General features: G+C 47.4%; 1 protein-coding gene across 11 annotated transcripts in view; it reads right to left on the reverse strand.

Moving 5' to 3' along the window:
- ZBTB20 (zinc finger and BTB domain containing 20) overlaps positions 1–25,888 on the reverse strand; it is a 759,091-nt gene that overhangs the window by 107,899 nt on the left and 625,304 nt on the right. For all 11 annotated transcript variants that reach the window (XM_083171555.1, XM_083171553.1, XM_083171550.1 and 8 more), the window contains one exon: positions 22,361–22,481. The gene's annotated coding sequence lies outside the window, so the exon portion shown is untranslated. The remainder of the gene's footprint in view (positions 1–22,360; positions 22,482–25,888) is intronic.

The raw sequence follows: 25,888 nt of genomic DNA on the forward strand, positions 1-25,888 counted from the left end.
TTAGCACCTTCTAGAACAGGCATGTCCAAACTATGGCCCTCCAGCTGTTGTGAAACTACAAGTCCCATAATGCCTTGCCACAGTGTTGCAGCCCCTAACAAGAGACCCCCCCACTAAGCACTGTGCCACCAGGGTAAGGTGCTGGGAGAACCTCAGGAATTCCCTGTCACCGAGCACAAGGTGATGTGAGGTTTTCCCATTCAGTTGGTTGCAATGTAGCAGATAAGACGGATCTCTATAGCCCCGAGGGTCTCCCGAGGCCTCTGCCGACCAGAGCTCTGCTCTCTTACACTGCAGCTCAGCTTCTACGTCTAATACTTGCCTGAGGTCCTCCCTGATCACTGAATACCACTTCACAGGGGCTGCCACAGCTGACATAATGGACCTCAGGGGTCTGTCTGGCGAGACCCCTCTTCTCCTGGCTGTAAGGACATCTGGCAGCTGGGATTTGTAATGTTTCTGAAGAGTTCTATCAGTCCTGCAGTGGCAGAATATGTAATGCATCCTCCTGTGATCTTCTCTCTCATTCCCCCTTCCATGCTGTGCACAGAACATCTTATTAGGGCGAGAGCAGCTTATATCCAGTACTGTCGCTTCATGAGAACTATGGGGGTCTCAGGAGCTCCGACAGAATATTACAGTGACTGATAGACATGGACAAGTATGGAACCCACACAGAAGGTGACAAAGGCCCTACGCTGCCACCTGTAGAACGCGCAGAACATGTGGTTATAGCAGGTGGGCATCCAGCAGAGCTGGGGCATTTACCTGCAAGGCCAGCCTGGCACCGACGGAAGAGGCCTGGGAGGAAACCGTATCAGATACTTTGCACGTTGAGCTCCAGGGATCCCTCTGACCGTGAAGGGATTAGACCTCTCCACTGACACAACCAGCGACAAAGCCACAAATCACCGACAATAGGTTAAACCAAGTATCTCTGCGTTATTGGGAAGGGAAAAGCTTTAACGAGTTCAAAAGGTAACAGTATTTCCTTTGAAAACTGGTTTGAATTGTAAATTAATTCCAAGATTAAGTGGTACAACTGCGGCCGGATAAGTAGCGGGTCTGCATTATGCTATTGTACGGCTGAGCTGCTAAAAATTTTAATATTTTAATATCCTCCTAAATAATTAATACTTTTAAATCATCAGCTGGCAGAGTCCGCTGTCTCCGTGGGATGTGGCAGACGGTTCGTCAACATTATAGATGCACAGACACCGAAACCGCTGCAGAAGTTCCCACACCTGGACTGTGATCTTGCAGGAGCACCTGCGCTATATACTACCTGTCGCCCACTCCAGCCCCCATATACAGTTATCTCATATACTATTGCCACAGTCGCGTCAATCTCCGACTGGCAAGATGCCTGCGACATGGCTTGCACCAAGTGGTTGTTTCAGGCGCATGTGCGTTGTAATAGCAATGAAGTGCTGCCCAGGCTTTAATACATGCCCCGCAGATGAGTCGCATATCGCATTAATCAGCGCAGTCTCGCAGAGAGGTTTCATGACATCACACTGTGATTAAGGAGAAAGCAGCTACACTGCTGGGGGCAGATCATGGGGCAGGGCTGGCTCGGGGCTCAAGCAGCACCAGGATCTACTTTAGGCTCCAAGAGTCAAAGGCCCTCATTTCCCAAACTACAGTCCTAGAACCATGTGTGTTTCCTTACAGATACATTAAAGGAAGATGGAAATGGCCATTTGGGAAAACAGGGAATTACTTTAGCATTTGTGCCCATAGGGTTCCAGAATAATGGTACACTAACACCGATGGTCCTAGAACAATAGGACACAGACATTGGTGATTCTAGAACAGCTGGCCACAAACTCTGGTGGATCTAGAACAGCAGGCCACAGACTGTGGAGGATCTAAAACAGCAGGGCACAAACACTGGTGGTTCTAGAACTGTGGACCACAAACTCTGGTGGATCTAAAATTGGGGGGGTTTAAACACTTGTGGTTCTAGAACAGTGGGCCACAAAAACTGATGATTCTAGAACAGTGGCATATAGACATTTGTAGTTCTAGAACCGCAGGCCACAGACTCTGGTGGTTCTAAAACAGCAGGCAAAACAATAGTGGTTCTAGAACAGTAGGACCCAGACACTGATGGTTATAGAACAGTGGGATATAGACATTGGTAGTTCTAGAACAATGGGCTACATACTCTGGGGGATCTAAAACAGTGGGGTATAAACACTTGTGGTTCTGGAACAGTGTAGCACAAACACTGTTGGTTCTAGAACAGCAGGGGCACAAACACTGGTGGTTCTAGCACAGCAGGGGCACGAAAACTGATAGTTCTAGACCAGTGGACACAAACACTGGTGGTTCTAGAGCAGTGTACTATAGACACAGGTAGAAGAAAGCGGCTATGCTCTCAAATAGCGCCACCAGATGTTCACATCCACCAGAAATGTATATATCACTTTCCTTTTCCCCTTTCAATAAAGGTTTTCAAAATATAATCCTTGAAGTTCATATGCTGGGTCTGAAAACTTCAAAAAATAATGATAGTGCAATAACGTCTATACACCATAATTGTGATTACTGATTTTGATTTCACACTCACAATTTTGAATTTTTAAACTCGCATGTAAGTCCACCATATGCCTCTGAGGAAGGACAACACGTCCGAAAGCGCTAAGGCTACAAGTCACTGGACCCATACCTGAGTTTCCAGATAGGACTACAAGTAAGGAGTTGCAGCTTGGATTGCAAGTTACCGGGACTGTAACCAGGCTGTCTCCTTATATCATCACTTGAACATCCTGACTGGTGAATTCTGCAGATGGGCTTGAACCATATATATGGTGATATGCGATTTTTTTATATATGAAATGTGAGTGTAATTGTCCAAATAAAATATTTTTATAAATGATACAGCAGTATTGCACTATGGATATGTCTTTTTGAAATCTTACAGAGTCTACACAGAAGGGAGCGATACTCTGCACTATCCACATATGGTGGACTTACATGCGAGTTTAAAAATTCAAAATTGTGAGTGTGAAATCAAAATCAGCAATTACAACTATGGTGTATAGACGTTATTGCACGTTATTGCACTATCATTATTTTTTGAAGTTTTCAGACCCAGCATATGAACTTCATATACGGAAGGGAGCGATACTCTGCAATATCCACATATGGTGGACTTACATGCGAGTTTAAAAATTCAAAATTGTGAGTGTGAAATCAAAATCAGTAATCACAATTATGGTGTATAGACGTTATTGCACTATCATTATTTTTTGAAGTTTTCAGACCCAGCATATGAACTTCAAGGATTATATTTTGAAAACCTTTATTGAAAGGGGAAAAGGCAAGTGATATATACATTTCTGGTGGATGTGAACATCTGGTGGCGCTCTTTGAGAGCACAACCCCTTTCTTTTGCATGTGAATTTGTTTGGAGTTTTTGGTGGAGGCTCCAGGTGTCTTCTCACAGCTGCCTACAGAACTTTCTGATTATTGCGCTAAGGAAAACAGACTCATATAGACACAGGTAGTTCTAGAACAGTGGGACAAAAACAATGGTGTTTTGAAAGCAGTGGGCACAGTTCTGCATGGTTCTAGAACCATGAGACATAGACACTGGGGGTTCTAGACAAGCAGGACAGAAACTATTAAAGTTCTAGAACAGTGGGGAATAGACACTTGTGCATCTAGAACAGTGTGTCATACACAATGGTGATTTTAGAACAGTAGGGCATAGACACTGGTGATTCTGGAACAGTAGGGCATAGACAATGGTGATTCTAGAACAGTGGAGTATAGATATTGGTGCTTCTAGAACAGTGGGGCATAGACACTGGTGATTCTAGAACAGTAGGGCATAGACACTGGTGCTTCTAGAACAGTAAGGTATAGACACTGGTGATTCTAGAACAGTAGGGCATATACACTGGTGCTTTTAGAACAGTAGGGCATAGACACTGGTGCTTCTAGAACAGTAGGGCATAGACACTGGTGATTCTAGAACAGTGAGGTATAGACACTGGTGCTTCTAGAACAGTAGGGCATAGACACTGGTGCTTCTAGAACAGTGAGGCATATACAGTGGTGCTTCTAGAACAGTGAGGCATATACACTGGTGCTTCTAGAACAGTGAGGCATAGACACTGGTGATTCTAGAACAGTGAGGCATATACACTGGTGCTTCTAGAACAGTGAGGCATATAGACTGGTGCTTCTAGAACAGTGAGGCATATACACTGGTGCTTCTAGAACAGTAGGGCATAGACACTGGTGATTCTATAACAGTGAGGCATATACACTGGTGCTTCTAGAACAGTGAGGCATATACACTGGTGCTTCTAGAACAGTTAGGCATAGACACTGGTGCTTCTAGAACAGTGAGGCATATACACTGGTGCTTCTAGAACAGTGAGGCATATACACTGGTGCTTCTAGAAGAGTAGGGTATAGACACTGGTGATTCTAGAACAGTGCGGCATATACACTGGTGCTTCTAGAACAGTAGGGCATAGACACTGGTGATTCTAGAACAGTGAGGCATATACACTGGTGTATGCTGTGAAATGGTGAAGATCTTGCGTATCTAGATATCTATATATCTACTGAATCTATATCACATTACAACTATCTATCTATATATTTAGATAGATAGATAAATAGATAGACTGCACGGATCTGATATTGTAGCGTTTGTGTGATAAACATTACGTATAGCCTATTCCTATCTGCATAAGGTTAGTATTAGCAATATAATCACATACTGTAGCAATCAGTCTGGCCTCAAGCATGCAGTTATCAGCCTCGACCAGCAGAGGGCGGGAGAGCCAGAAGCAGCGCATGGTATGTGGGGCTTGCTGCAGATCTGTCCCTGTACCTTGCACTTTCATTATGCCTGTGATTACAGGAATGATATGTGCGTGTGTTCCTTATTACAGGGTCAGTGCATTACATTATCCCACATATTCTATAAAAAAACAATTATTTCTAGGTAAAATCCTCATCTCACTTAGCTGTAATCTGTATGTTGCTTTACAGTAGGTAATCCCTTCATATGCCTCATTACAATTGTATTCCACCGGTCACAGAATGTAAGTGGGGCATTCATTAGTGAAAGAGCTGCGATTACACTAAAACTAATTAACCTCTGTGTGGCTTGTAGGCGGTGAGCAAAGGGTTAGTACCGACTCTATGATGTGACAATCACATTCATGATCTTGTCTTCTCGCTGTTATCACCCCCTCTCCACTACTCCTACCCCAAGTTCCCATTACCCCAGCTGTTACTGAATCAGCGGTCACAGCACTCAGTAAGCAGCAGGGCAGCAGAATCCGAGGGTTAGCTGCCGTTGTAGTGAGTGTGACAGTACAGTATAAGTAAGAGGATGAGGGCGGAGGGCCCTGCTCGTGAGACCTTATATTGTAGAGGGGAGGGGCAGACAGACAGGGGTGACACAGATTGGGTAGTCAGTGTGCAGGGGAAGCGGGAACGGTGGTGGGAAACTCCAGGTAGTGGATACCTGGATTACCTGGGGTCTGCTCGTGGGGTCTCTGTATAATGCGCACTGGATGAGGGCAGATACCCAAGAACCAATGGACTCTTCCATGGTCACACAGCAGCCACACAATGACATACATTTCCCAATCATTACTCATGAATGATCCCTGTAACACTGAGCCCACGGTTACAGAAAATTCCAATAAGAACACGAGAAGAACATTTTGGGCCTGAGTCACGCAGCCATGGCCACAAGTCCGCCCCTAAGCTGCCGCCAGATGTGTATCCTTATGCTAACGTGATACTAAGCGTGGGTCATGCGGACAGTTGCACTGCCCACTATTGTGTCATCTGCCCAAGCAAACCGTTATTGATAGTATCGGAGTGACACTACCCATGTCATGCCACCACAAAACGTCCAATTCACACTTAGAAATGTCCAGGCCAGAGATACGTACGAGAACTGGACCTTATTCAGGTTGGATCCCATAAGAGATCTTCCCGATAATCCTGAAACTGCGCAGGACCCATTCTGTGCATGTGCAATGCGGCCCTGCAATCACATGACAGTACTGTATAACCAACGCCTCTGGCTGATAGGCAGAGAGTGGTATGCGGGCAGGGGGAGGTATGCAGGCAGGGGGTGGTATGCGGGCAGGGGGAGGGATGCAGGCAGAGGGCGGTGTGTAGACAGGGGTGGTATGCAGGTAGGGGGTGGTATACAGGCAGGGGTTGGTGTGTAGGCAGTAGGTGGAATTCACATTGTTTAGGCCAGTGTCTGACCATCTGCATGGTTATCCACCATCTCCGTTGTCATCCGCCCTCTGCATAGTCATCCTCCATCTGTGTGGTCATCCTCCATTTGCATAGTCATCCACCATATGCATAACATCCACCATCTGCATAGTCTTCCACCCTCTGCGTGGTCATCCACCCTCTGCATGGTCATCCTCCATCTGCATAGTCCACCTCCCTCTGCATGGTCAACCACCATCTATGTGGTCATCCACCATCTGCATGGTTATCCTCCTTCTACATGGTGCACCTGCATCTGCATGGTCCACCTCCATCTGCATAGTCATCCACCATCTGCTTAACATCCACCATCTGCATAGTCATCCACTCTCTGCATAGTCATCCACCCTCTGCATGGTCATCCACCCTCTGTGTGGTCATCCACCCTCTGCGTGGTCATCCACCCTCTGTGTGGTCATCCTCCATCTGCATGGTCCACCTCCCTCTGCATGGTCAACCACCATATATGTGGTCATCCACTCTCTGCATAGTCATCCACCCTCTGCATGGTCATCCACCCTCTGTGTGGTCATCCACCCTCTGTGTGGTCATCCACCCTCTGCATGGTCATCCTCCTTCTACATGGTCATCCTCCAATTGCATGGATATTCACCATCTGCACATTCATCCACCATCTGCCTGGTCATCCACGATCTGCACACCCTCCTCATCTATTTGTCAACCACCATCTATGTGGTAATCCACCATTTCGGTGGCCTACACCATCTGCATGATCATTCACCTTCTGCATGGCCATTTGTCATTTGTCTGGTCTGCATGGTCATCCTTCATCTGCGTGGTCATCCTCCATCTGCATGGTCATACTCCATCTGCATGGCCATCCATCATCTACTGTACATGGTCATCCTCCATCTGTATGGCCATCCTCCATCTACATGGTCATCCTCCAATTGCATGGATATACACCATCTGTCTGGTCATCCACCATCTGCGCAGTCATCCTCCTCATCTATTTGTCAACCACCATCTATATGGTAATCCACCATCTCAGTGGCCTACACCATCTACATGATCATTCACCATCTACATGGTCATCCTCCATCTGTCTTGTCATCCTCCATCTACATGGTCATCCTCCATCTACGTGGTCACCCACCATCTGTCCGGTCATCCACCAATTGAGTGGTCATCCATCAACTGTACAGTCATCCTCTATCTGCATTGTTAACCACGATCTATTTAGTCATCCACCATCTCGGTGGCCTACACCATCTGCATGATCATTTGCCATCTGCATGGTCAACCACATTCCACTGTACATGGCAATCCTGCATCTACATGGTCATCCTCCATCTACATGGGTATCCTCCATCTGCATGGTCATTCTCCATCTACATGGGCATCCTCCATCTGCATGGTCATCCTCCATCTGCATGGTCAACATCCATCTGCATGGTCGTCCACCATCTACTGTACATGGTTATCCTCCATCTGCATGGCCATCCACCATCTGCATGGTCATCCACCATCTGCATGGCCATCCACCATCTGCATGGCCAGCCACCATCTGCGTGGTCATCCTCCATCTCCATGGCCATCCTGCATCTACTGTACATGGCTATCGTCCATCTAGATGGGCATCCTCCATCTGCATGGGCATCCACCATCTGCGTGGCCATCCACCATCTGCATGGTCACCCCCATCTTAACGGGCATAATCAATCTGCGTGGCCATCCACCATCTGCATGGTCATCCACCATCTGCATGTCCATCCACCATCTGCGTGGCCATCCACCATCTGCGTGGCAATCCTCCATCTGCTTGGTCATCCACCATCTGCGTGGCCATCCACCATCTGCTTGGTCAGCCACCATCTCCCTGGCCATCCACCATCTGCTTGGTCATCCACCATCTGCTTGGTCATCCACCATCTGCGTGGCCATCCACCATCTGTGTGGTTATCCTCCATCTGCGTGGTCATCCTCCATCTGCGTGGTCATCTGCATGCAGCAGCAGCAGAAATACATTTTTCCAATCACCATGGTCCCGATTATTAGCTGATGGGAGTGGAACCCGATGTGGTCTGTTGCCATATCCTATCCCAGCAATGTTTCATAAGCTTTGCGCTCAGAGATTCCCTTCTGCGTGCCACAGGTATAACATATACAGCCTGATTCAGACTCTTTGGCAAGGCTGCAATTTAGCAGATGGACAAAACCATGGTGCACTGCAGGTTCTTGCTTTCCAGACCACCTGTGGATCTGTAGAATGTGACAGTTAGTAATGACTACACCTGTGCACCGGATAGGTGGTCTGGGAAACTGGGACTTTTGGTAGATCTCTGTGCTCTGATGCTCTGTGTGTCTGCTCGGGCAGGCGCCTGAATTCACATGACATCAACACCTGCCCGCCACGAAATCGAAATCTGTGGCCAAAATAAAAGTGATTCTACTGTATACTGACTTTTATTAACGAACAGAAGAGAAATCATTGGTTCGGCCGCGTACGAGTAGATGCGGGGCGGCGTTTAGCGGTTCGCTACGCTGCGAGTACAGGTATTCATCAGGCCCTAAGTTTAAGAACCTGTAATCTAGGCGAAAGAGGATTTTAAATTAGCAATGAAGCTATAGAAGATATGTCCATAAAAGTAGGTAAAATATGAATATTAACAATTTGTCACTAAGATAATGAGGCACATTCCAGTATAGCTCCGCCTCCTCACGGGGCGCAAGAGATGCTCTTAGTAAATCAGTGGGAACGTGAAAATGTTTTGGCTCTCACATCGTCATTTCTGTTTTATCAGATAGTTGTGGTTTATTGATCAGAATCACATTGGAAATGATTCTTTCAATAAGTCCCCAGGCCTTTCATCTACTACGCAACAAGATATTTCTGTCTCTATGTATTCAGCGTGCGCCTGGTTCAGAAATTAAAGAAAAATATACAACGTCGCTCCCAGATATGTTATATAGTGCAATATACAAATTGTATTATAAGACTGAGGGATCCTGAATCAAGGACAACAATCTTCTATCAGCACCACCTGCAGTCCTGCCGCTTCCATCTCAGACCCTTCTCCAGGATCAGACCCTTCCTAACCCAGGATGCTACAAAGACCCTCATCCACTCTCTGGTCATGTCCAGACTGGACTACTGTAACCTCCTTCTATGTGGCCTCTCCGATATCTGCCTCTCTCCACTCTTATCTATCCCCAGTGCTGCTGCCCGACTCATCTTCCTATACAAGCATACTACATCCACCTCCCCTCTCCTACACTGGGTCTTCTTCTCCTTCCCAACACAATCCAAGCTTCTCACACTCACTTGCAAAGCCCTCATTGACTCCTCTCCCACTAACCTCTCTGACCTTATCTTTCTGTACACTCCCACCCGTTCTCTGCACTCCTCTAATTCATGCCACCTCTCCTGCCAACTGGTTACCTCATCCCCCTCCAACCTCCGAGATTATTCAACTGCTGCTCCCTACCTCTGGAAATCTCTCCCTCTCTCCCACCTCTACAAAACTTCCAATGGGCTCTCAAGACCCACTTCTTCATCACACCCAGCCAACTCTCATCCTAACCCCATTCCACGCTCACTTGAACCCCATCTGTGTCAACCTGCTACTCCCCTTTAATATGTAAGCTCTCACAAGCAGGGCCCTCTCCCCTCATGTGCTTCTCCTACTCATCTGCACTGATACAGCAATGTGTACTGTATATACAGTACCCTGTATTTGTCCTACATTGTCTTGTACTGAAAGTCGCTGTTTGATCTGCTCCTTTGTTTCTGTGCTTTGTTAGGTGCTGTGTGGCGCTATATAAATACAGAATAATAATAATAGGGCTATGGTCCAGAACAAATAGTTCTACAGCAAAGCTGAGCATGTCAGTATGTATGATTACACCTATCTGCCGTCTGTATTTCTGTTACCTTGGAGACAAGCTAGTCAGACAAGCACTACTGCTGCAAACTTAAGCCCCTCCCAATCTATGGCGCGTCACTGCTAATCAGACATATGTAGAAGTTTAGAATGCCCCTCTGACATTGTACAATGACCTGGTGACATGTGTGGAATATCATTACACATTAAACATATGCCAGCTGTCAGCAAATGGGCACGACCCTTTATATATAAGCATTCAACCATTACCTATTCCATGGGTCAACTATTCTGTGCCAGTATGAGGCGTGCAATATATACTATTACTATACAATAAAGAGCGAGGATGTGGCTCACTAGGGTGACTTTGACACCCTTTAGTAAGCAGAGCCCTTTATCTCTCCTCCATTTAAGAAGTAATCTTGGAAGCCGGCGAAACAAACAATTTTAAATGAGACAACTGCTGCAATATGTTTAAATCATCCTTGTTCCAAAAGTCCCCACGTGCTGGAAGAAGCAGCTGTTCCACTATTTGTCCTCGCAGATCTGCTGGAGATTAGTGTGAGAAGAAATGGCAGTTCCTCAATATTCCTGGAATAAAGGGGACGACTGGGGACTGGCACTGTAACGGTATAATCCATGCTGTGTCACCCACTCCAGATATCAGGGCTTTACAGCCAATGGCGATGGCATGACGTTGGTTGTATTAAACTTCCATGGGCGCCAATGCCAATATGCCAGGGGGTGCCACGGGCTGCGATGATATATAAATAACTCCAGTTAAACGCCCGTCAAAATTACAGCTTCTGCATTGTACTTTCACTTTGAGCTGTGACAGTTTTTACTTCCATTTTAAGATGTGACAGTTTTTACATTCACTTTGAGCTGTGACAGCTTTCACTTAACTGTGACTGTGTTTACTTTCACTTTGAGCTGTGATAGATTTCACTTTGAGCTGTGGCAGGTTTTACTTTCACTTTGAGCTGTGACGGTTTTTAGCCCACAAATTCTCCAGCCCCAGTCCCTATCTGCTCCTACCTCCGATCTCTGTCTACACAGCTCCTTTCTCTTCATATCCAGCAAGTTTAAAACCAATCAGTGTCCCTGCAAACATTGCTTTCACTTCGCACAAAACACACAATATTGATCCATTGCCCTTTGTCCCAGCAGTTATTTAGCAGGGTCAGTTATGAGGACCACGTTATGTAATAGCTTTTGTCAGCGGCCAGTATAGAATTAGGGGTGGCTGAGATAGAACGACCTAGACTATAGGCTACTGTAATACTGAATGGTACGGGATGTGCTCATACTGAATACAGATAATGCACCCACTAAACACCTACTACACAACAGAGATCACGTGGGCAGAAATGGGCGTGGCCACCGGGTTCCATCTCTGACGACTATAGGACCATGCTTTTATACATTGTTTTACGTTCCTTTTAATTCTATTTTTTTTATTCATTTGCATTTTCTACCTTATATTTCTAAATATTCCTAAGTGAAAATATTGAAGGAAGAGCCGAGGGGGACATGGGAAAATACCATAGGAGCATTCCGGGAGGGGCGGCTGGTTATTTAGATGGGGGGGGGGATGAGCCCCTGCTTCTTATAATCACTAACACTCACGTGCTGTATGGGGTAAATTTACTAAAAATGCTATGCTTGTGCAGTCTCATGATGGGACTTTGTCAGCTCCCAGTAATGCACTCTAGTGTGTAGAGTGAAGATAGACACTGCAGGTTGTGACAACTATAAGCTACCCACATTTATAAATGCCCCCCTGCCATAGTGAGGAGAGTCCCCACCTGACGTCTGGAACTCCAGCGGCACCACATTGGAAGTCCGATTCTGCACCATTCTCCAAGCTCCGCCTCCTCCTTGTGTCCAGGCCGAGACCATGCACTGAGCACACAGTGTGCCTTGGCTCCTGATGTTCAGCACTACCCCACTCCCATGCACAAAACCTTTAGCAAAAAACAAAATACATATATATTTTTTTTAATTCATGCGGACCACAGGGGGTCCTAGGAGGGGGGTCCAGGGGTACTGACCCCCCTTTAATCTGGTCCTGGGCTGCACTGGTGTATGCAGCTATAAGGAGATGACAGTGATGAGCCCACACCCACAACTGCCACTGTGTCATGTGCTTTCATGTAATGTTTATTAATGGCTATGGGGTGTCTGACAGGAGCATCGGAGAGGTAAGAGAGGAAGAGGGGTCAGTGTCCCACTCGCTGATCTTCCTCCGTCAGTACCTGTCTGATGTTCCCATCATAAGCTGCTGGCAGTGCCAATCACTACAATGCCTGTTTGCTTTTCAAACGCTGGCTTAATGAGCGCCGCGGGTACACGGTCTGATAATTACCCCGCAGCTCCCCTCGCCATGCTGCTGGCACGGCGGATCTGCCTCTGGATAGGAAGGGGGCTGGCTGGTGTGAGGGGTACACCATCCTGCTGCCAACCTTGTCATTGTCACACTCCCTGTGCACAAGACTTTCCCCGCGCTCTCTTTATGCACCTCCAAGAGCTGACGTGGGCCCCGGAGATGGAAATGAATATGTCAGCCGCACTTCAGCCACAGATGATACTGATTGGTTCCGTCACTTTTTAATTCAATGCAGATGGCAGAAATGGGAGGGTTCCTGGCAGCCAGGTAATGAGTCTTGTTGGAGATAATGGTGATGGACTGCCTGTCTCGCTAGCTGACAGAGACGGCTGGAGGAGAGGAGATGGGCTCCCACCTCCTACATCCCATGATGTATCCTGCTACTGACCATTGTCCTTACCTCGGGTCATTGCACCTAGCCCCCCACCCCAGAATCTGTCACCATAGACAAGTCAGTCTCCCTTGTCCTGTGTGTACCACACACCAGCAGTCACAGGAATATAAATGCCCAAACATGTTACAGTGTGACACACAAACAATTAGTAGTGCAAACACAAAAGTATATTCACTACTCACACAAGTCTATTCACTACTATTTATTTCCTAGTAATGTACACAGAGGACTAACTTGTCGATCACTGCGAATACTGCAGGTGGCTCAGTGGTGATGGACACTGTGAAATACTGCAGGTGGCTCAGTGCTGATGGACACTGTGAAATACTGCAGGTGGCTCAGTGGTGATGGACACCGTGAAATACTGCAGGTGGCTCAGTGGTGATGGACACTGTGAAATACTGCAGGTGGCTCAGTGGTGATGGACACCGTGAAATACTGCAGGTGGCTCAGTGGTGATGAACACTGTGAAATACTGCAGGTGGCTCAGTGGTGATGAACACTGTGAAATACTGCAGGTGGCTCAGTGGTGATGGACACTGGGAAATACTGCAGGTGGCTCAGTGCTGATGAACACTGTGAAATACTGCAGGTGGCTCAGTGGTGATGAATGCTGCGAAATACTGCAGGTGGCTCAGTGGTGATGAACACTGTGAAATACTGCAGGTGGCTCAGTGGTGATGGACACTGTGAAATACTACAGGTGGCTCAGTGCTGATGAACACTGTGAAATACTGCAGGTGGCTCAGTGGTGATGGACACTGTGAAATACTGCAGGTGGCTCAGTGCTGATGAACACTGTGAAATACTGCAGGTGGCTCAGTGGTGATGGACACTGTGAAATACTGCAGGTTGCTCAGTGGTGATGGACACTGTGAAATACTGCAGGTGGCTCAGTGGTGATGAACACTGTGAAATACTGCAGGTGGCTCAGTGGTGATGAACACTGTGAAATACTGCAGGTGGCTCAGTGGTGATGGACACCGGGAAATACTGCAGGTGGCTCAGTGGTGATGGACACTGAAATACTGCAGGTGGCTCAGTGCTGATGAACACTGTGAAATACTGCAGGTGGCTCAGTGGTGATGGACTCAGTGAAATACTGCAGGTGGCTCAGTGGTGATGGACACTGTGAAATACTGCAGGTGGCTCAGTGGTGATGGACACTGTGAAATACTGCAGGTGGCTCAGTGCTGATGGCCACTGTGAAATACTGCAGGTGGCTCAGTGGTGATGAACACTGTGAAATACTGCAGGTGGCTCAGTGGTGATGGACACTGTGAAATACTGCAGGTGGCTCAGTGGTGATGAACACTGTGAAATACTGCAGGTGGCTCAGTGGTGATGAACACTGTGAAATACTGCAGGTGGCTCAGTGGTGATGGACACCGTGAAATACTGCAGGTGGCTCAGTGGTGATGAACACTGTGAAATACTGCAGGTGGCTCAGTGGTGATGGACACTGTGAAATACTGCAGGTGGCTCAGTGGTGATGGACACTGTGAAATACTGCAGGTGGCTCAGTGGTTAGGAACATGATGGTTTACTGCAGGTGGCTCAGTGGTGATGGACACTCGGAAATACTGCAGGTGTCTCAGTCGTGATGAATGCTGTGAAATACTGCAGGTGGCTCAGTGGTTAAGAACACAGTGATTTACTGCAGGTGGCTCAGTGGTTAAGAACACAGTGATTTACTGCAGGTGGCTCCGTGGTTAAGAACATCATGATTTACTGCAGGTGGCTCAGTGGTGATGAATGCTGTGAAACACTGCAGGTGGCTCAGTGGTGATGAACGCTGTGAAATACTGCAGGTGGCTCAGTGGTGATGAACGCTGTGAAATACTGCAGGTGGCTCAGTGGTGATGAACGCTGTGAAATACTGCAGGTGGCTCAGTGGTTAAGAACATGATGGTTTACTGCAGGTGGCTCAGTGGTGATGGACACTGTGAAATACTGCAGGTGGCTCAGTGGTGATGAACGCTGTGAAATACTGCAGGTGGCTCAGTGGTTAAGAACGCTGCTGTGAGCGTCCCCGATTAGAGGATTTCCCTTACACAAGAGAACAGTATGTTTGCTGCCTCTCGGCTTCTGGACATTGCAGTGTTGGGGACTGACTATAAAGGTATCTGCCGCATGGTCATTTCTGGATTATTTACCCAATATCTCTTCCATAGTTATAGATGGAGTCTTGGACACACTCCCCATCAGGATATCCCAAGCCAATGTGATCTCCAGCCCCCGGCCAAGTACGGTCACTTTTATACTGAGCACAAAACTCCAACGTTGCCATCCTCTCACCATAATCACTTACTGACGGTGACTAATCTGTGTCGGTAAACATGTGGATCATTACGGTGTGGGCGGGGCCTGAAGCCGCAGGGGGTGCGGGGGAGTGTGACTGGGGGCTGGGTAAAAACCGCACTACATAGACACAAATCAAACTATTCAGGTTTTATGTTTAATTAAATATAAGTGACGTACCTCCTACATACCTCATACTTAGTACGTGCCTCATACCTCACTAGTGAGCACTGCCTGAATTGCCCCTATCTGATCTTACATGGTATACGCTGCAATAGGTGAGGTCCGGTGTTCCGATACAAGGGGACCGCGGTGATGACGCCAGTATTCCCCATGTGAGTATCACTTTGTACACAATGGGGCCGATTCTAGATCGCTCGCAGTCATCTGAATTCAGCCCCTGCACTGATGGATGGTGTTTGCACCATTCGCAGCCAGGAGGGACGGAGAACTGCGATGTTCACAGCTTACTGAGCAGACCTGAATCAGGCCCAATATAACCTACTGCCAGTGGCAATGCTATCACTAAGTGGAGCGATATGACTCCTGCGTTATAATCATTATAATGTAATGACGATGACGATGATGATGCGGAGACTGTGGAATGAGCTTAGCATTAGTGATGATCTGCATATATTATGTCCATACAGCGGAGGATTAATGCACAGTGCTGGGGGGATGAGGCGTCATTAGCGGAAGGCATATAGAACGGCGCTCTTATTAATACGCTGTGCAGATGTTCCCAGCCACGCTGATAACTTACGGGTGGAAATCCACTGAGGCCGCTGCGCTGATTTGTGAGTTGTTGTTTACCGTCCTCGGCGGAGGGATGTAATCTGTTTAAGCATCAGAACATCCTTCTTCCCAGGTAGCCTCATTCATCAGCGCTGTCACCGCTGCAAGCCCGGAGTAATTACCCAGGGGATCGCATCATTTCACTGGAAGATTGCTGGATGTCTGGGGTGGAACGGGGACAGTGTGTGAGACGTGTGCTGCCTGCCGGGGTATTCCCGGAGACCCTTATTACATGACGCACAGAGGAGAGGGGTCAGATCAGTTCTCACCCTGCACAAGCAGCCTGGTCTCCTTCCCGTATTACCCCAATATCTGCCAGTGGCTGGGAGAGGGTACACAGCCCTGCCGTGTTACACGTCTGTATACGCGGGACGGTATCTTCTACACGTGTAACAGCCACAGCTCGTTTGCAGCAACTGTTTCAATCCTGAATGCCGACATCGACGTCTAAAATGACGACATTCAGAAGTGTCAGTATGGTCAAAATGTCAATGTGTTCATAATGTGGACATTTAAGGGAATTTACTAAAGCTTCTAAAAATGAAGAGAGATGATGTTGCTCATATCAACCAATCAGATTCTGCCTATTATTTTGTAGGATGCAATAGAAAAATAATAGACATCATTGGATTGGTAGGTACAGGGTTAGGTTTATGGGTTAGGGGTAGGTACTGTATATGGCAGGGATGCATGGCCAAACTATGGCCCTTCAGAATGTACTTAGTATTTATTTAGAACCTTCTAGAAGACAATAGATAGTATCTGATAATTGCCATGTGAACTCCCATCTTAGTAAATTTCTCCCTTCCTGTTGACAGTCTGGTGTTCCAGACCATTGCCTAGGTCCCTCTACCATAACCAGCGCCATTCAGAACTCCCCCACCACAGCGCATTGTGCCGCTCAAGCCCAGCACCATCAGCAAGACGCAGAACGCAGACGCCAAGCATCACGCCGCGCAGAGCAACTCCTGCAAGGTTTGGGCCATCAAACGATAATCTGCGCACAAGACAGAGAATAATTTCAGCAGCTGGTGCAATAAAACTGCTTTTTTTTAAAAGAAACCTATTCATTCGCAGGGAATAAATCCTGCCTGTGACTACTGACATGAGATGCGTAGTCCCTAATTATTCTGATCAAGAGAGGGAAACACAACACAAACTTTAATTGTGTTTAACTGATATTTAATCAGGACTCACTGAACTGCAGATTAAAGCTGAAATTCATAAACCATAATTAGCCGATCGTCACAATCTTATGGTCCATGTTCTCTCTCAGCCTGGGTGTCTGGCGTGGTGCCCCGGATTTTTGGCAGCACGAGCGGTAGAGCCGAGTGGTTTGAGGTAAAGGCATCGGAGTATCCGAGCCCCTCTCTCTGTTTTCGGATCTATAAGATGGATCTGAGAGGTCACCTATAGGCTTGTCCGCACTAAGGCCCGACAGATATGGTTGATTCGTTGGCTGTAGAGCGTTACGCTTCGTGTCGGCGCTATATATATATATATAGAAAGGACGATACTATATGTGATATCGGTTGTAGCCTATTATTTACCCATTGAAAACCCCTGAAATCTCCAGACTGGAGCCTGGAAGTCACCGTCCGCTGGCAGCTTTCTGCCCTCTGCATCTGATACTCTTATCTCGCAGCGAATTAGATTCTCTCTAATAACCGCTGAAAACCTTTTTGGTGCAAAACCAACGTTTCAGAACCTGATCCCCCGGTAAGACGATCCAGGAGCAGCCAGTCCGCAGTGTGGGAGTGTATAGAGGTACGCTGAGGACAAAGAATTCTAAGACGGCGGGTCCAAAATAAATGTAAAGAATCAGGAGCTTTCAGACACTAGATATTGTACAGCTCAGGCGAATAGAAATTCCATTAGGTTTTACTCCGTGTGGTTCTCTGCCTACAACTTAACCTCTCTCCGTACAGATGACCGGAGTCAGGCGGGCCCAATAACAGCACCGTCCCCAGAGAGGCGCTGCTGGGACGTGCTGATATCCGCAGCTGCTGGGATTGTCCCGGAGTGTCTCAGGTAAGTATGAAATGGTTCTTACCATCTTGTATTATTCAACGTAGCACTTTGCAAAACACGCACGGCCTCATATTGTATGCATCATTTGTCTCCAGCTGAAAACACATCCAAGTTCAGAGCAGGCAGCCGGAATCACAACAAACTCTCCGGCACAATAAGCAGCCTGGTCTACATCGTCTCCAAACACCCCAAAGCTGCCAGCGCACAATCCCCACGCCATGCCGGATACAGTCTGTTATATGGCTACCATTCCATACATTGGCTGACTCAGGGGAAGGGGGTGTCATAGTTTCATAGCATTATAGTCAGGTCTTTACAGGTGTTATAGTGCACTGTTTGTGGTGCCAGGGTAAATGGCAGGTGTATAGCCATGTGTCAGGGTAAAGGGCAGGTGTACAGCCATGTGACAGGGTAAAGGGCAGGTGTACAGCCATGTGACAGGGCAAAGGGCAGGTGTATAGTCATGTGTCAGAGTAAAGGGCGGGTGTATAGTCATGTGTCAGGGTAAAGGGCAGGTATATAGTCATGTGACATGGTAAAGTGCAGGTGTACAGCCATGTGATAGGGTAAAGGGCAGGTGTATAGTCATGTCTCAGAGTAAAGGGCACGTGTATAGTCATGTGTCAGGGCAAAGGGCAGGTGTACAGCCATGTGTCAGGGTAAAGGGCAGGTGTACAGCCATGTAATAGGGTAAAGGGCAGGTGTACAGCCATGTGACAGGGTAAAGGGCAGATGTATAGCCATGTGTCATGGTAAAGGGCAGGTGTACAGCCATGTGACAGGGTAAAGGACAGGTGTACAGCCATGTGACAGGGTAAAGGGCAGGTGTATAGTCATGTGTCAGGGTAAAGGGCAGGTGTATAGCCATGTGTCAGGGTAAAGTGCAGGTGTACAGCCATGTGACAGGGTAAAGGGCAGGTGTACAGCCATGTGACAGGGTAAAGGGCAGGTATATAGTCATGTGTCAGGGTAAAGGGCAGGTGTATAGTCATGTGTCAGGGTAAAGGGCAGGTGTATAGCCATGTGTCAGGGTAAAGGGCAGGTGTATAGTCATGTGTCAGGGTAAAGGGCAGGTTTATAGCCATGTGACATGACAGGGTAAAGGGCAGGTGTATAGTCATGTGTCAGGGTAAAGGGCAGGTGTGTAGTCATGTGACAGGGTTAAGGGCAGGTGTATAGTCATGTGTTAGGGTAAAGTGCAGGTGTATAGCCATGTGACAGGGTAAAGGGCAGGTGTATAGTCATGTGTCAGGGTAAAGGGCAGGTGTATAGCCATGTGTCAGGGTAAAGGGCAGGTGTATAGTCATGTGTCAGGGCAAAGGGCAGGTGTATAGCCATGTGATAGGGTAAAGGGCAGGTGTACAGCCTTGTGACAGGGTAAAGGGCAGGTGTATAGCCATGTGTCAGGGTAAAGTGCAGGTGTATAGCCATGTGTCAGGGTAAAGGGCAGATGCACAGCCATGTGACCAGGGCAGGTGTACAGCCATGTGACAGGGTAAAGGGCAGGTGTATAGTCATGTGACAGGGTAAAGGGCAGGTGTATAGTCATGTGACAGGGTAAAGGGCAGGTGTATAGTCATGTGTCAGGGTAAAGGGCAGGTGTATAGTCATGTGTCAGGGCAAAGGGCAGGTGTATAGCCATGTGATAGGGTAAAGGGCAGGTGTACAGCCTTGTGACAGGGTAAAGGGCAGGTGTATAGCCATGTGTCAGGGTAAAGTGCAGGTGTATAGCCATGTGTCAGGGTAAAGGGCAGATGCACAGCCATGTGACCAGGGCAGGTGTACAGCCATGTGACAGGGTAAAGGGCAGGTGTATAGTCATGTGACAGGGTAAAGGGCAGGTGTATAGTCATGTGTCAGGGTAAAGGGCAGGTGTATAGTCATGTGACAGGGTAAAGGGCAGGTGTGTAGTCATGTGACAGGGTAAAGGGCAGGTGTGTAGTCATGTGACAGGGTAAAGGGCAGGTGTATAGTCATGTGTCAGGGTAAAGGGCAGGTGTATAGTCATGTGACAGGGTAAAGGGCAGGTGTATAGTCATGTGACAGGGTAAAGGGCAGGTGTATAGTCATGTGACAGGGTAAAGGGCAGGTGTATAGTCATGTGACAGGGTAAAGGGCAGGTGTATAGTCATGTGACAGGGTAAAGGGCAGGTGTATAGTCATGTGACAGGGTAAAGGGCAGGTGTATAGTCATGTGACAGGGTAAAGGGCAGGTGTACAGTCATGTGACAGGGTAAAGGTTAGGTGTATAGTCATGTGACAGGGTAAAGGGCAGGTGTATAGTCATGTGACAGGGTAAAGGGCAGGTGTATAGTCATGTGACAGGGTAAAGAGCAGGTGTATAGTCATGTGACAGGGTAAAGGGCAGGTGTACAGCCATGTGACAGGGTAAAGGGCAGGTGTATAGTCATGTGACAGGGTAAAGGGCAGGTGTATAGTCATGTGACAGGGTAAAGGGCAGGTGTATAGTCATGTGTCAGGGTAAAGTGCAGGTGTATAGCCATGTGTCAGTGTAAAGGGCAGGTGTATAGCCATGTGTCAGGGTAAAGGGCAGGTGTACAGCCATGTGACCAGGGCAGCTGTACAGCCATGTGACAGGGTAAAGGGCAGGTGTATAGTCATGTGTCAGGGTAAAGGGCAGGTGTACAGTCATGTGTAAGGGTAAAGGGCAGGTGTACAGTCATGTGACAGGGTAAAGGTTAGGTGTATAGTCATGTGACAGGGTAAAGGGCAGGTGTATAGTCATGTGACAGGGTAAAGAGCAGGTGTATAGTCATGTGACAGGGTAAAGGGCAGGTGTACAGCCATGTGACAGGGTAAAGGGCAGGTGTATAGTCATGTGACAGGGTAAAGGGCAGGTGTATAGTCATGTGACAGGGTAAAGGGCAGGTGTATAGTCATGTGTCAGGGTAAAGTGCAGGTGTATAGCCATGTGTCAGTGTAAAGGGCAGGTGTATAGCCATGTGTCAGGGTAAAGGGCAGGTGTACAGCCATGTGACCAGGGCAGCTGTACAGCCATGTGACAGGGTAAAGGGCAGGTGTATAGTCATGTGTCAGGGTAAAGGGCAGGTGTACAGTCATGTGTAAGGGTAAAGGGCAGGTGTACAGTCATGTGACAGGGTAAAGGTTAGGTGTATAGCCATGTGACAGGGTAAAGGGCAGGTGTATAGCCATGTGTCAGGGTAAAGGGCAGGTGTACAGCCATGTGACCAGGGCAGCTGTACAGCCATGTGACAGGGTAAAGGGCAGGTGTATAGTCATGTGTCAGGGTAAAGGGCAGGTGTACAGTCATGTGTAAGGGTAAAGGGCAGGTGTACAGTCATGTGACAGGGTAAAGGTTAGGTGTATAGCCATGTGACAGGGTAAAGGGCAATTGAGGCTATGAATCAGGCCCAATGTGTGTCCCTGCAGTAGAACCACATAGTAGAGTATGGGACGAGCTGAGTGACATCTGCCTGAGTCTCCAGTGTTCTTATGCTTCAGGCTGTGAGTCCTACAATGCCCTGGAGTACAGAGCAAGGAAGGGAAACCCCAGCACATTAACAGCGCAGACCAGCACCGATAAGGGGACACACTGGCTGTTACTGTACATCGGCCCTCTGTAACGGACTGATCATAGAATGACTCAAGATAGACAGTCATATGGTGGACCACTAATGGTCGACAGTCAAAAGGTCAACAGGGTCAAAAGGTCGTCAGGGTTTAAAGGTCGACAGACAATAGGTCGACAGGGTCTAAACGTCGACAGTCAAAAGGTTGACATGCAATAAGTCAACATGGTCAAAAGGCCGACATGGAAAAGGTCGACATGAAACCGGTCGACATGCTTTTTTTTTTTTACAAAATTTTCAGCCAATATGTGCCGACAGGCGGAATTTCATGCCCTACCATCCACTAGGGCGTGGAGGGAGAATAAAATAGAGCCCGCGAGGGGACGAGGTACACTTAGGCAGTGTCCATGTCGACCTATGTCGACATAGACACCCTAAAAACATTAAAAACTCATGTCGACCTTTTTCCATGTTGACCTTTTGCATGTCGACATTTTAACCATGTCAACCTTTTGACTGTCGACATATGAGACCGTGTCGACCTTGTGACTGTCGACCATTAGTGCTGGACCATATGCTTGTAGACCTAGACACTGTAGATGTTTTATACCACAACCGTACCGGGGCGTCCTGCTGAAATGCCAGAAGAATATATACAGTGAATGAGCTGGTAGCCTAGGGCCTGGCAGTGCTGGAGGCTGGTGATCCTGGCGCACACACCAGCCCTGGTAATGTACAGCCACATGTGGTATTGGCAGCGGATGCAATGTTTGCTCAGTACCTCTTTAGTGCGGCAGGTCTGGGCGTCTGGCTGCGCGGCTCGCTCTCATTCCGACACTCTCTATGTGTATCATAAACATGGGAGGAATCTCAGGATATCGCCTGCGTCACCCGACAGTCACCTAAGGGGAGACAAATGGCACCGTTACCAAATGTACAAGAAAACAAAGCTGGGCTAGTAACATGTAATATATGACACCAACATAAGCCGCAGCGCTGTACTCTCAGTGATTTATGCAGGCACATGGGTCTATGGAGTTTATAATCCATAATCAGACACAGAGACATTCACATTAGTGAGCAAACATCTGGGCTAAGGACCATGGAAATGCACCATATAACCTATTTATCATCATGTAAAACCAGTTTCCACACTGCTACTTGGTTACATTGTAAGGGATACACATCGTCAGTATTCTCTGATCTTACAAAAACAAATACAGTACACGTTTGTCATAATAATAATCTAGTCTGACATATTAATAACAACATTTCATGCAGTATGCTAAGTAACCATATTATTTACAAACCAGAATATTACTGCTATACCTGTGTATTATAACACACAGATATAGGATATTGCAGTATACCTCAAAACCTTGACCTTGTGTGAATTCATCCCCAAGCATATAAGTATATTTTCGGTGTATTAAATGTTATTTTATTGTGAACACTGGACTGTCTGCAACTTGTAGGTACTTGTACCTATATTTATTGGATGTGATCCATACCATTATAGCATTAGCCAAATCAGTATGGACACCAGAAACTCTAATTTATGCAAATGTGTTTAACTAAAGAAATATTGCTAGCATAAATTCTTACCCTAAGTCACTCACTAGCAGCAGGATGCTATGGATAAGTGCACAACGGCACAAATAAGAAGACCCTGTGTGATCATGTGCTCCTGTCTCTCCTGTCGGGTTTCCACAAGGGGGGGTAATGAGAGTCCTCAGCAGGGACACCTGAGCAGCTACAACATATCACTGTCCTGGCAAACAAAGTCCCTTGTGGCACCCCTGGCAGAATTTGGTAGATTAAGAATACAATGCAGGGCAGTAAGAGATCGATGGCAAAAACAGGAGCTTCCTGCAGAATTTAGGAAAGTAGGAAAGTATGTAACATATGCTAGTAGAGGGCCCTGCTATTTCATCTATACAGCTTTCAGCCTATGGCTTCCTGCAGCACTGTCCTCACTGACACATCACTCATCTCCTGATATACTCTGTGCTGCTGGGGACCCTGCTCCTCCCACTATATAACTCTCAGTCTGTGGCTTCCTGCTGCCTCCATTCCCCTCCTCACATCATGTCACTGCCCCTGTCACATGCAGCTCTGTCCTCACTGACACATCACTCATCCCCTGATATACTCTGTGCTGCTGGGGACCCTGCTCCTCCCACTATATAACTCTCAGTCTGTGGCTTCCTGCTGCACCCATTCCCCTTCTCCCAGCATGTCACTGCCCCTGTCACATGCAGCCCTGTCCTCACTGACACATCACTCATCTCCTGTTATACTTTGTGCTGCTGGGGACCCTGCTCCTCCCACTATATAACTCTCAGTCTGTGGCTTCCTGCTGCCCCCATTCCCCTCCTCACATCATGTCACTGCCCCTGTCACATGCAGCCCTGTCATCGCTGACACATCACTCATCTCCTGATATACTCTGTGCTGCTGGGGACCCTGCTCCTCCCACTATAGAACTCTCAGTCTGTGGCTTCCTGCTGCCTCCATTTCCCTCCTCATATCATGTCACTGCCCCTGTCACATGCAGCCCTGTCCTCACTGACACATCCCTCATCTCCTGATATACTCTGTGCTGCTGGGGACCCTGCTCCTCCCACTATATAACTCTCAGTCTGTGGCTTCCTGCTGCCCCCATTCCCCTCCTCACATCATGTCACTGCCCCTGTCACATGCAGCCCTGTCATCGCTGACACATCACTCATCTCCTGATATACTCTGTGCTGCTGGGGACCCTGCTCCTCCCACTATAGAACTCTCAGTCTGTGGCTTCCTGCTGCCTCCATTTCCCTCCTCATATCATGTTGCATACAGCCCTGTCCTCACTGACACATTACTCATCTCCTGATATACTCTGTGCTGCTGAGCACCCTGCTCCTCCCACTATATAACTCTCAGTCTGTGGCATCCTGTGGCCCTTTCCCCCTCACATCATGTCACTGCCCCTGTTCCATGCAGCCATGCCCTTTTTTACATGATAACACTTGGGGACAGTGGGCAGGTAATATGGCCCCACAAGACCAGCACCCTACACTCCTGAAATGCTCTGTGCTGCAATGAGCACACTGACGAAACAGCTGTATACATGTCTGTCTGTACCTGTCAAGTTTAAAATGAGCAAATATGATTTTCTGATTAATAACAGAATGATGCGGTCACCCCAGGCACACAGAAGTGTTAAATAGATTGAGATGGGGGATATTTTTACATTTTATTACAGTATATTACATCGGGAAAGAGTGAGCCCCACCCAGTACACATACATAATGGCTCCTCTCTCCATCTCTCTCTGTATATCCCTTAGTTATAGACGCTTTCTGCCCAGAATGCTGAGATCCCAGTAATGACCATACCGGATGGAAAGCAGGCAACATGTGTCAGACATGTAAACAGATGATGTCACTGTGTACGAGTGACATCATGTAACACCCCGAGACGCTGATTTAGTATTTTCCTTGTGAAATATTACAGAGTCCCTTCAGCGGATATAAGCTAGAAAACATCCACATTCTAGGGCCAAATATCTGATGTCATTGTACATCAGAGCCAGGTTGCCCCAGCTCCTCCCACAGCGCATTACCATACTCCTCCCACAGCATATTACCATATTATGATGTGTTGGGGAAGACATACTCTGGAGACTTATATTAATATAACACTTAAGTTTATAGTTATTATTTATAACCATGGAATAAGCCCCACGTGGGGAGACTGATGCAAGATGACTGCAATTACTGTTGCGCTGTATGCATGGGAACAGATGTGTGCATTCGCCAATGTGCAGCGTGGCACCTGTGCCCTAACAGTGTACTTTTTCCAGACCCACCATCATCCTATAGACTGTAAGCTTGCAAGCAGGACCCTCCTACCTCTGTCGGTTCGTTTCTACCCAGTTTGTTTAATCGCTGTTGTTTTCCATTGTAAAACGCAACGGAATATGCTGCGCTATATAAGAACCTGTAAATAAATAAATAAATAATCATCACCAACAGTATACTCACTTGCACCAGACTGTACTCGTTGGGAACATAACTGCCGTTGGCGTAAGATCGCCATGTCACACATCGGTCCCCAGTGACGTGTGAGCGATCGCTGTCACTCTACAGTACACTGGGTGATGCCTGACAAATGGGGGATACTTGTGTACAGTATGCTCGGTTCTGGAGCACACGCAGAACCGGAACACCCAACATGCGCCCCAAAAACTGATCCACATTCATCTCTGCACCATGTACTATGTACAAACTCATCAATCCGTATCTGCACAGACTATTCTGTTCAT

The sequence above is a fragment of the Crinia signifera genome, chromosome 2 (genome assembly GCF_055691185.1).
Source record: "Crinia signifera chromosome 2, ASM5569118v1, whole genome shotgun sequence".
Lineage (NCBI taxonomy): Eukaryota > Metazoa > Chordata > Amphibia > Anura > Myobatrachidae > Crinia > Crinia signifera.